We start from the raw sequence: 12604 nt of genomic DNA on the forward strand, positions 1-12604 counted from the left end.
GAATTCATGAAATTCATGAAATGCAGAATTCTGTAGAATGGTTTGGCATTTCTGTGCAGATTTGGGATCCTATCATTTTAGTGTTAAATGAAACCCTTCCCTAAGCTCAGCTTTTCATGAATCCGGCCAAGATCACCTTGAATTCCAGCATCTGAAACTATGTTTGAGGAATCCAGAGGAAACAGTGGCAGCAGCTATCAACAGAATTGATTTTTGAACAAATTGCATATGCATTTCTCTGTGTTTTCCTTATTCTCTTCATGATCTTTCCTATTCTTTTGGAACTTAAGTCCAAGAATCTGCAAGCTGTTGATAGCAAATGAAGGTTGTTGCTAGATGTAGAAGCAGAAATTTCAGTAGCAACATGTGGAAGCCTAATGCTGAAAAATCTATTGTGAATCTCAGAAATTTGGTTTGCTGAACATTGGTTGTCTGGATAGTTTCAAGGTTCTGAAATTTAGTTTGCTGAATATTGGTTTGCTGAAGTAGAAAAGGTTGTATGAGAAGGAAAAAAATCTTACGGATGAAGAACATGAATCTGCAGAAATTGAAGATTGTAGTAACATGGAAATGAAGAGTTTGGAATCAATGTTGTGCTGGAAATTGAGCAGTGAAAGAATTTTAGAAACTGAGATTTAATGCTTTTGACTTTAGCAGACATTTTAGAAGCAACATTGCATGATTTTGATGAAATAATTTTCCATCCAACCAAGGAACAAGAGTTTAAGACACATGAAAGAACAATGGCAAAAGGCTGAAAGGCTGTAAACTGTAGAATGAAGCAAACAGAATTCAGATTTAAAAGTGTATCAAGTTTGTATCAACAGATTGATCCTTACAGCCTCAAAATTTTGCATTTAAAATACTTGAAAAGGGAAGAGTATCAAATAACAATCAAAGGCCAACATCTTCATGGATCAATTTCAAAATGCATGATTGGATTCTGAAATTTGTAAATTTGGAAAATATCCTTCTAAAATCAGAGATGGTCGAAGCTGCAGACTTTGAAGTGAGCAGGATGTTAGGAAATGCACAGCAGAGGCTGCAATAGAATTCAGAATTGAGTCATTTAATACTCTTAAGTTCTTGAAAGCTCATTGTATTCGAATGATATTATGAGCTGTAATTTGATAAGTGGTATCTGAAGCTCTGTTTATGTTACACAGAAATTAGCTTTTTAGAAGTTTCAGGAATCATTGTTGTCTCTTCTGTAACTTAGCAAAAAGAATAGTGAGAGGTCCAAGTGAAGTTGATAATTTTCTATTACCATTTGATGTTTTAATCTCTTCAACTCAAATTGAATTTGGAGGAAGTAGAAGCTGCAACTTTTTGATTTGTGTGTGCCAGTTTTGTATCAATCCCCATATCATTGGTCCCTTTTGTTTTCAGTGCTAAATGAGATTCCTTATTAAACTTGGCTCCACATGATTCAAGCCGAAATTTCTTCAAGTTCTAATTTCTGAAACTGAGATTACAGTCGCTGGTTTCAATTTTGAAACTTCTGCACTAGAATGATAACACTCTAATCTTCAAGCATTTTAAGTAAAATTAAAGGGGCTGTGGTCAAAAGCTATAGGAATTGAATAAAAAAAAATGATGGGAATTTCACAACAGAAGCTATATCAGAAATCAAATTTAGTCTTCTTATGCTATCAGGTTCTTGAAACTCCATTGACCTTGTATCCTAAATCTGAGATCTTATTTAAATGCAATTCCCTGGGTTTTCTGATTATTGTGCATTTTAATGAGCTGATTATTGAAATTGGAATACGACAGTTGGTTTAATTCTAGTAACTTTTGCATATGAGCACCAAGAAGATATCTTCAAGCCATTCAAGAAGGGAGTGGTTACTGAATTATGTTTACAAAAAGCATTTAAATTTCTTTTGAATTGAGTTGTTGAAAGATGAATTCTGAATTTTGGAAATTTATAGCTTCTCAGCAATTTAGAATTCTGTACTGATACGAAACCTGAACTTGAATGGGAAATAGTTGGAAAATGGCACAATTAAAACTTGAAGTCAAATGAAATTCCAGTTCTGTCTACTAATTCTGATCAGTAGATATTGAAATTCAAGTTCGTATTCATTCTATGCTAAATGGCAATATTTGTTAAGCTGAATTCTGCATGATATAAGTGGGAACGACTTTAATTATCAAATCTTGAAACTTTAATCTAGGAAGCTATATCTTTGTTGGATCGAAAGCGCTAGAGGGGGGGGGGGGGGGAATAGCGCTCGTGGCTTTTACAATCGATTTCGGAATCGTAAAAGTAAATGCAGCGGAAAAGAAATAACACAAACACAGAAGACACGAGGAGTTACTTCGTTCGGAGCCTATCTTGACTCCTACTCGAAGGCCCACGGTCGTTGACCGCTTTCGGTGGGCAACAACTATATAGCGCAAATCTTTACAAATAGATAAGTACAAGTATGGGCTTAAAAAGAAAGATTATACCGACAAAATACAATATATTAAGAGTGGTCGCTGATTGTCGGAGCAGCAGGGCGTTGTTGAAGCGTACAGAGCAGCACAATAGAGCGCAGGAGATCTTCTGTTCGAGAGTTGTACTGAAGCTACACCTCGAGGCCTCCTTTTATAGCTCTGCAAAGTCTGATCTAGATCCCCAAGTCTCAGGATCAGGTTTAACCCGACGCGGATCGGTCGACTGATCCCAAGGTTCGGTCGACCGATCAGGCGATCTCCTCCTATCTGATCCGCCCGATCCTCTCGCTCCGCTTCGATCCGGTCAAACTCTATCCGAGATTCAATCGACCGATAAATAGGTTCGGTCGACCGATCAGCTGTTCTGACTCAACCCAGTCAGCCTGATCCAGTCGACACCTAACCCAGGTTCGGTCGACCGATCCCCTGGTCGAGCCCGGTCCAACCTCTGGAGATCTAATCTGCTGGCTTGTGGGTTCGGTCGACTGATTCCAAGGTTCGGTCGACCGATCCCAGTCACTTCTAACTCTGCACAAAAATGTTAGTCTCCTGCAAAACAGAGTTAGAACACAAACAAATAAATTGACAGCCTTTGGACTGTCCGGGTCTGACTTCAGATTTTTGACCGGAAACCCTAGGTCGACCCGACGCCTACTGTTCCCTCTACGGGGAACGCGTCCTCACCTACTCCACTTAGGAGATTTACCTTATGTCAGTGCGATCCTCCAGATCGACTGGACTTTTGTGTAACAACCCAATTTTTCCCATTAGGAGTTTTAAACGTTCTTAAAAATATTTAGAAATGTTATAGAAATATTCTAGAGATTTTTAGGAATTTATAGAGTATTTTTATGCAATTTTTGGAGCTCGTTTGGTATTTTTACCAAGAGGAAGAAGTTTAAAAAAAAAAAAAAGCGAATGTGTTTGAAGCTAGGTCTTGAACCCGTGGTCTCGGGTCAGACACGACCCAACTGGACGCGGCTAAACCATCTGGGCTATGGCTATTTTGTTAATAATATATGAGATAAGATGTATATGATGTAGAAAATGGTAATGGGGAATAATAGCAAGGAAAATAAGTTGAAGAAGCTGGGTTTCGAACCGAGCTCCTCGGCCCAAGCAGAACTCGGCCCGACCAACCGGGCTATGCTAGATTTGTTAACTAGATGTGAGAACAAATTTATATAAGGTATAGTTAGGAACATTGAAAATAAATCGAAACGAAAAGTGCGCGGCTGAGGAATCGAAGCTGCGACCTGGGACTTGGTCAAAACCGCAGCCAACCAACTCTTCCGCGAGTATTTCGCGAAAAGGTAGGGTGCGAGATATATATATATATATATGTTAAAATTGAAACCCTAGTGATAAGAAAAGAGAACTTAAGTTTTCTTTTTCCCCAAACCTTTCTCTCCTTTTCTCCTCTTCCCTTCTGCGACGGCGCGGCGGCGATTCCTTCTCGGGCGGAAACGAAGCCGAGCTTAGGGCTCAACTCCGGCGGTCGACGAGCACTCCTCTCCTTCGGTTCTTCACAGATTCGAGGTCTCCTCGTTGAAGAGAGCTCGTGGGCATGAGGAAGGGTTGGAATTTGAAGTTTCTCCGCGAACCCTAGAGGTTTTCTCCTTCGGTTTGAATTCAAGAATCAGGTAAGTTGCTACTCACCTGCAGTAAGATAGCTCCGACGTTTAATCCTTGATTCTCTCCTTGTTCCCGAAGTTTTGCATGAGTTCCCTTGCTTTCTCTATTTTCGGATCGTGCTGCACAGATTTGCCTATTTGTTGTTTCCTCTTATTTCTGCGGAAGCATGCCTAAGAATCCTGTACAAAGTTAACACGCTAGGGATTTAGTTTTCTAGTTTTGATTGTTCCTTCCTTGCCTACGGAACATGTTGTATAGAATTGTGGGTGCAAGGGATTCAGTTTTCTTTTCTTGCTTTCAGAATATGCCATGAAGAATTTAGTTGATAAGGATTTAGTAATCTTTCTTTAGTTTTCGAAGCTGTTTTTGTTCCTCCTATTTCCTGGATTCTGTATAGATAGGTGTGGCTTGATTGTTTGATGCAGATTTCAGGTTCTGTCGAAACCATATTTAGGTTGCAGATTTAGGTTTCAGGTTTCAGGTTTCAGATTCTGTTGCAGGAATCATATTTAGTTTGGATTTTGTTCCTTCTTGATTTCAAGATATGTGGTAAAGTTGTTGCTTAAGCTTTCTGCCGTGAATTCTTGCAGAATAGTTAGGAAAGGGTTTTTGTTTTGTTTTAAGTCTTCAGCAAGCTTAATTTGGATGGGTTAAGTGCTATGCATTTTCCAGAATTTGGGTAGTTTAGATTTAGCTTAAATTGATGTGGTTCATGTATATAATTGGACATGCAGTAATTAGTTTAGGTGTTAAGTGTTTGGACTTTGGGATTTTGTTTCCATACTCAGAAAGTCGCTGGGTTGTTTAAGCATAGCATAAGGAGGTTAGGAAATAATGAAGAACAGTTCGGGTTTCTAAACCTTCAGGTTTTCAAGCGTGAGTTTCTTTGCTTTCTATGCTTTCGGATTGCATTGTACAGCATTAGAACAGCTAGAGATTATTGAGTAGCATGCATTCTTTGCTCTCTTTCTTTTATCTCTGTTGTAGCAAGATTTAAGGTTTTAATTTCAACAAGTTTTAGATGTAGCATAAGCTTGTATGATATGCAGATAAGTATAGCATGCAAAATTTAGATAAGCTTAGTATGCAGATTTTGTTAAGTTTAGTATGCAGATATTAGATAAGCTTAATATGCAGATTTTAGTTAAGCTTAATATGCAGATTTCTGTTTAAACTGGTATGCAGATTTTGTTTAAGCATTGCAGTGTTAGAAGTTGTTTAAACATTTCAGTTTTGTAAGAAGCATTCTTTAAGAGTTTAAGAAAAATATAAGAAAGATAAAGAAAAGAAAGAAAAAGGCCAAGGCCTTAAGTAGATCGCAAGGTCAAGACTTTAGGGATTTTGGCACACAAGGTGCTTATTAAAATGCCAAGGCATTATATAGAAGTATTAAAAGATAACAAGTATTTTACTTTTATCAGTGGCACTGTACTGGACTTTCAGTAGTCCTTGGGCTGGGCTCCCATAGTCGGTCCCTAGGTTTAGATAACCTAGTATGCAGGACTCTCAGTAGTCCTTGGGCTGGGCTCCCATAGTCGGTCCCTAGGTTTAGATAACCTAGTATGCAGGACTCTCAGTAGTCCTTGGGCTGGGCTCCCATAGTCGGTCCCTAGGTTTAGATAACCTAGCAAATCCTACTAGATTCGGGACCAGCTATCTCGGGTCTAGTTAGGGATGCGCGCATAGTAAGTACAGTTGCCGGGCCCAAGAAGAAGTTGATTATTATTTTGAAGTATTATAAGTATAAGTTTTGAACAAGTAAAGCAAGTTTTACATAAGTATAAAGTATTTAAAGAATAAGTCTTTAAACAAGTGAAATAAGATTCAGAAGGTGTTTAGAATTCAGTAAGTTTGGTTCCTTATTCTACCATGTTTATCTAGTAGATGAGTAGTTTTCATGTTTACCTATTAGATGAGCAGCATGATTAGCTATTAGAATTACATAAGTAGATTCCTTAGCTTTTCTTTACTATCAGTTTGACATGTGCAGTTATGTTTATGCTTTATTTCCTCTTAGAGCATATAGTTTTTAGTTCTTTTCGTATACATGCACATTCGTGTTTTTGTGAGTTAGATAGCGCTTACTAAGCAAATTTTGCTTATAGACTACACTTCCTCTTACTGCAGATAAAGGAAAAGAAAAGATTTAGCAAGGAAGGCGACAAGGTGGCGCGGATGGTGTGTGATGCCAGGACTATGGAGAGACCTGGGAAGTTTTGAGTTTTCATGTTTAGTGGATAGAAATAGTTGAGTTGTACCTTATGGTTTATATCTTTTTAGATTGTATTTTCATTCCGCATTGTTAGTTTAGTTTTATTCATTTGTTATTGCTAGAATAGTTTATTTTCTTTAGTTGCTGTGTCTTATAAACTGCGTGGTTGTTTGATAAATGTTCCAGTCGCCTGTGACTGTGTATATTATGTTATGTATCAATGATTATGGTCACCGGTACAGGGGAGACTCTGTCGAAATTTTTCGGTAGGGTTCCTTCGAGGATTTTAATTACCGGTTAAGTAGAGTTAGTAGATAAGTAACGGTCATTCTTAGAGAGTAGTAGTAGTAAGAAGGGTGGTCGTTACATTTTGCTCGGCGTTCGATGCCTCCGGACTTTCTGCTGGACGCCCGCTTCCCGACCCGTCCAGTCTTCCACCTGGTTCGCGACACCAGGATTTTCCACCTAGGGTTACCACCCCCTAGGACTTTTGCTTGAAGTACTCGACCTGCCAAGACTTTCCGCATAGGGTTACCACTCCCTATGACCTAGGGTTACCACCCCCTAGGGTTTTTCCCTTGCCTAACCGCAACTAGGACTTTCCTGAGACACTCAATCATACACATCAGGTAACAATTAAACTTAACTTTGAATCTCTTTGCCATTATCAAAACTTGAGTTCGATCGTCGGATGCTTCCCGCACCAACAATCTCCCCCTTTTTGATTATGACAACCGAAATTCAAAGTTAAGGAAAAAGAGGGAAAAAATGCAATAACGATAAAAGGTAAGCACATTAAAGCTCTCCCTTAATAGAAGCTCCCCCTTAACAAAAGTTTCTTTTGAATTTTCTGCTCCCCCTTAACAAAAGTTTCTTTTGAATTTTCTTTGAACTTTCTTTAAATTTTCTTTGAATTTTACTACCCTCCCCCTTTGCCATTTATCAAAAACATGTTTGAGAAAATACCAACTTTTCAAAAAGATTTGATAATCAGAGAGATAATTTAGGAAAAATGTTTGGATAACACTTGGCTTTTCATAATTAATAGAGTTTAATTTGGGGATAATTTTTGCTAAGTGAAAAATAGAGTTTAATAGAGTTTACTTAGCTCAATTTTGAATAAAATTTGAAAGATTATCTTTGCTTTGAAAGTTTGAAAAATTTGATATATTTGAAATAAAATTTTCTCAAAAATTGACTAAGTTTAAAAGTATTTGCTAAAAATAAAATATATTTTCATGTAGCTAAGCATTTTGCAAATACTTTAGTTGAAAATATTGAATTTTGAAGGATTCTAAAAGGATATTATAAATTTGATAAGATGTCTTAATATAGCTAAAGTTGGAAAGAGGGAGTACTTAGACTTATAAAAATTTAAGTAAGGTTATTCATTCAAATTCAGTTGGTCCTTAAGTCTAAGTATGACTCAAGTTAAATATGTTTCAGATTATCTAATTTTCTTTAGAGAGGTATCAGAGCCCTAAAGTTCATGCCTGAGTAAACTCAAAAAGGTTTAAATATCAAGCACGTTGTTTTGTGGCCACATGTCTAACCATTTAGCTAATAGCTGATTACCTAGAGGGCAACAACTTTCACTTGGTTAGTCAAGTTAAGTCAATAGATCCAATTAGATTTGACTAGTGCTGGAAGACTTAACTTGATTACTGTTGACTTGGTGTTTAATGCCCAGACTCATATTGATGTACAGATATAAGCATTCTTGAGTCCAGGCTGTACCCTATACATCTCACATCGTTCTATATTTTTCAAACACAAGCAAGGTAAGCCTAGGTGTTTGTGAGATGCTCTGGCTAAAACTTAGGGGAGCAAGTTTTCTAGGGTAGAGCCTAAGCTAATTCCATATTTTGAAAATCTAGTAAAATTGGAATTTTAAAAACAATATTTTCCTAGAATGTTTAAAACTTTATTTTGAAAACAAGTAGAACAGTGAAGCTAGGAAACTGATTTGAAACTCAATACCTACTATACCCAACACATTCCTATTTATCTTCTAAGTGAGCTAAACTCAAGTTCAGGTAAGGGCTTTGTGAAGATGTCAGCTAGGTTTGATTTTGACTCAACATAGTTGAGTTCAATATCACCCTTAGCTACGTGATCCCTTACAAAATGATGCTTCACTTTTATATGTTTAGTCCTTGAGTGATGAATTGAGTTTTTTTGTTAGATTTATTGAGCTTATATTATCAATTGAGATTTTAGTTTTATGATACTCCAGTTGATAGTCTTTAAGGGTATACATCATCCATAGCAACTGAGATGTGCATTCACCTAAGGCTATATATTCAGCTTCAGTGGTAGATAAAGCAACACAGTGTTACTTTCTACTTGACCAACTTACTAGGCATTGTCCTAGAAATTGACAGCTACCACTTGTTCTTTTTCTATCTAGCTTGCATGTAACACCCATAGGGTACTTAGCAAAATTTTAGATATTTTTATCATGAATAAAAATAGGTCTTAGGTAAACATTAGCCAAAAATAAAATGGAAATAAAAAGATACAAGACCTAGGACTTTAACCTTGGATCTCTCACTAAATACATGAATAAGTTAACCAATAGACCAAGAGTAATTATTGTTAGAAAGGAGAGGGAAATCATGGTTAAAGATAAGGAAGTGAAGGCTCTCTTCACTTAGAAGGAGAAGTTGGAGTTGCCTTCTTCCTCTCAAGGAAAAGATGAGCCTTGCTTCTTCTTTTCATTAAGAGTGAGTAAAAGAAAGGAGAAGGAAAAGTGCATTTTCCCTTCCTCCTCTCATGTAGAATAAAAAGGGAAATTAAAGAAGAGATTTCATTTTTTTCCTCTTCCTCCTCCCTCCTTCTCTCCACTGTGACCAAGCCTTTCCCCACCTCCATTGCCGAAACCCAAGCAAAGGAGGGCTCCTCTCTAGGAAGGCTCCACAATCAAGATTACTTCCCTAAGGAAATCAAACACAAGGATGTAAGTATCCCCTCACCTATGGTATAAGTTGTTTATGAAATTTCCGCAAGGTTAGAATGCTTAAAAATAAAAATAAAAGAAAAGAAACCCATGCTCATGGATCTCATTATGTTATGATATGGACTTAGTTAGAGATTTATGTTAGATGTTGTTTAGAGCTCGATCTCCTTCTTTATATGTTTCGGCCATGAATATTCTAGGGCTTTAAGAAGCTTAAAAACCTAATTTAACATGCTCCTAGACTTCTTTATGATATGATATGAACTTGGCTAAGTCTTCATGTTTGTATGTTGCTTGGAAATTTTATTTCCTTCATTGTAAATGTTCGGCCATGATGGATTTTAGGGTTTCAAGAAGCTTAAAACCTAATCTAACATGCTTATAGATTCCCTTATGATATGACAAGAACTTGACTAAGTATTCATGTTTGTATGTTGCTTGGAAATTTTATTTCCTTCATTGTAAAGGTTCGGCCATGATGGATTTAGGGTTTCAAGAAGCTTAAAACCTAATCTAACATGCTTATAGATTCCCTTATGATATGATAAGAACTTGGATAGGTATTCATGTTTGTATGTTGCATGAAATTTAATTTCCTTTCCTTGAAGTTTCGGCCATGATAGATTTTAGGATTTCAAGAAGCTTAAAACCTAATCTAACATGCTTATAGATTCCCTTATGATATGATAAGAACTTGGCTAGGTATTCATGTTTGTATGTTGCTTGGAAATTTATTTTCCTTTCCTTGAAGTTTCGGCCATGATAGATTTTAGGGTTTCAAGAAGCTTAAAACCTAATCTAACATGCTTATAGACTTTCTTATGATATGATAAGAACTTGGCTAGGTATTCATGTTTGTATGTTGCTTGGAATTTAATTTCCTTTCCTTGAAGTTTCGACCATGATAGATTTTAGGGTTTCAAGAAGCTTAAAACCTAATCTAACATGCTTATAGACTCCCTTATGATATGATAAGAACTTGGCTAGGTATTCATGTTTGTATGTTGCTTGGAATTTATTTTCCTTTCCTTGAAGTTTCGGCCATGATAGATTTTAGGGTTTCAAGAAGCTTAAAACCTAATTTAACATGCTCATAGACTTCTTTATGATATGGTATGAACTTGGCTAGGTATTCATGTTTGTATGTTGCTTAGAAGTTTATTTCCTTTTCTTGAAGTTTCGGCCATGATAGATTTTAGGGCTTCAAGAAAGTTTAAATTTAAAGCCTAGCATGCACATGAATCTTCTCATGATATGATATGAATGTAACTCAATATTTATGCTTGTATGTTGGTTAGAGCTTACTTTTCCCTTTCATGAAACTTTCGTCCATGACTATATTCTAGGGTTCAAGGAAGTTTAAATTTAAACCTAGCAAGCTCATGGATCCTCTTATGATATGATATGGAATTAGCTTGGTATTCTTATGCTTGTATAGAACTTAGTTTCATGATCTTAAAGTTTCGGCCACAACCAAGTTAAAAGGCCTAGGAAGCTTAGAACCTAAACTACCTATGCTCATGATATTCCTTATGGTTTATGATATGAAATTGATTTAAGGTTCACATGCTTATATGTTGTTGTAACCTAAAACTAAGCATGGTAACTTTCGGCCACTATATGGAATTAGGGTTAGAGACCCAATTATGATTTTGCTAGGTGTCTCACATACTAGGATATGAATTAGGAGATGCTAGTAAATGTTTTCCATGTATGATTATGTTTTCCTATGATGCATTATATGCTCATTTAAGTATGCTTATGAACCATGCATGATGATGACTCTTGTGATGTGTTTTATGCTTAAATATGCATGCTTTATGATAAGACAAGTAACATGCCCATTTATGTATGCTTATGAACCATGCATGAAATTATTCTTATGATGGCTATGTGCCCAAGTATGTATGATTTCAAATATGTTGCATGCTCATTTATGTACGCTTATGAACCAGGCATGAAAATGATTTTATGATGGCTATGTGCCCAAGTATGCATGCCTTATGATATGATAAGAAAATGACTAAGAGTTGCTTCCCTTAGGTTGGGATTAAGAGCACTCTTCATGTTAAGACAAGAGTATGACATTTATGATGATATGATATGACAGTTATGATGATATGATATGCACGACATGTATTTTACTTTGTATGGCTTGTACCAAGGGTGGGCTCCATAAGCGCCCCTAGGCCGACGGACTATGAACGGGTCTAGTAAAAAGGGATGAGCTCCTTAGTACGCCCCTAGGCCGACGGACTATGAACGGGTCTAGATCCCTAGTAGGTTCGGGGCTAGCTACCCTGTCCTAGGGATTGCGGGCATTTATGTATGTATGTGGTACAAGCCGAGCCCTCATGATGATGATATTATGTTTAAGTATCAAAAGATATGTTTAAAGACATCTTGCACCTGACATGACATATGTTTTTAAAAAAGACATTCTGCATGATGCACCCATTCATGATATGATATGTTTTTTTATGAATTATATGACATGATGTTATGCTATGCTCTTATGACTTATAGGACATGATGTTATGAGATGTTTTGTTTATGATTCATATGACTTGATGATATGTTATGCTTCTATGATTCACATTACATGATGCCTTTATTTATGATATGTTAAGAGTATGATGTTTCTTAATGATATGATATGATAGGAGGCTATGTTCACATGATATAATGTTAGATGATTATGTCTCCATTGTTATATGCTTATATGACCATGCTATGAAATACGGTTTTTGTGAGTAGGAAAGGATCTTACTGAGCCTGTGTGCTCATAGCTTACTTTCCTTGTACCACCGATAAAGACAAGGAATGGATGACCTAAGGGAGCTGTAGGAGAGGCAAGGAGATGTGTGTGGCAGTGGCTCGACTAAGACTAATAAAGACCTGCTTATGTTATTTTGTTATGATTGACATGAACCAAGTGTATTATGTTAAATTCCAGTATAACTTCATGATATTTCCGCTGCTTTACTTTACTAAAAAGAAATTTTAAATATGCATGTGTATCCTGGAATAGTTAAGTAAGTAAGTAGCCCCGTCCCTTTAGTAGCAGGGAGGGCGGGCGTTACATTGCATCCGGCATAGTCTGAGTCAGAGTAGCCGGTTAGGTCAAGGGTGCCAGATCTAGGGTACCATAGTCCTACATTTAGGGTTCCCTTAACATACCTAAGGATTCTTTTGACAAGGGTTAAGTGACACTCTTTTGCACAAGATTGGTATCGTGCACACATACCTACTGCGAAAATAATGTCTGGTCGACTCGCAGTTAGGTACAGTAGACTTCCTATCGCACTTCGATAGTATTTCAAATCTACTGGTTTACCTTCTAAATCTGAGTC

At 36.8% G+C, this 12604-nt stretch overlaps 1 long non-coding RNA gene across 1 annotated transcript; it reads left to right on the plus strand.

Annotated features, from left to right (window-relative positions):
• The first annotated feature begins 3790 nt into the window (after nt 1-3790).
• Nucleotides 3791-6258, plus strand: LOC122037817. Its single transcript, XR_006127751.1, has 2 exons — nt 3791-4088; nt 6208-6258. It is a non-coding gene; the product is annotated as an uncharacterized LOC122037817 (long non-coding RNA).
• The last annotated feature ends 6346 nt before the right edge of the window (nt 6259-12604 follow it).

Source organism: Zingiber officinale, unplaced genomic scaffold (genome assembly GCF_018446385.1).
Source record: "Zingiber officinale cultivar Zhangliang unplaced genomic scaffold, Zo_v1.1 ctg85, whole genome shotgun sequence".
NCBI lineage: Eukaryota > Viridiplantae > Streptophyta > Magnoliopsida > Zingiberales > Zingiberaceae > Zingiber > Zingiber officinale.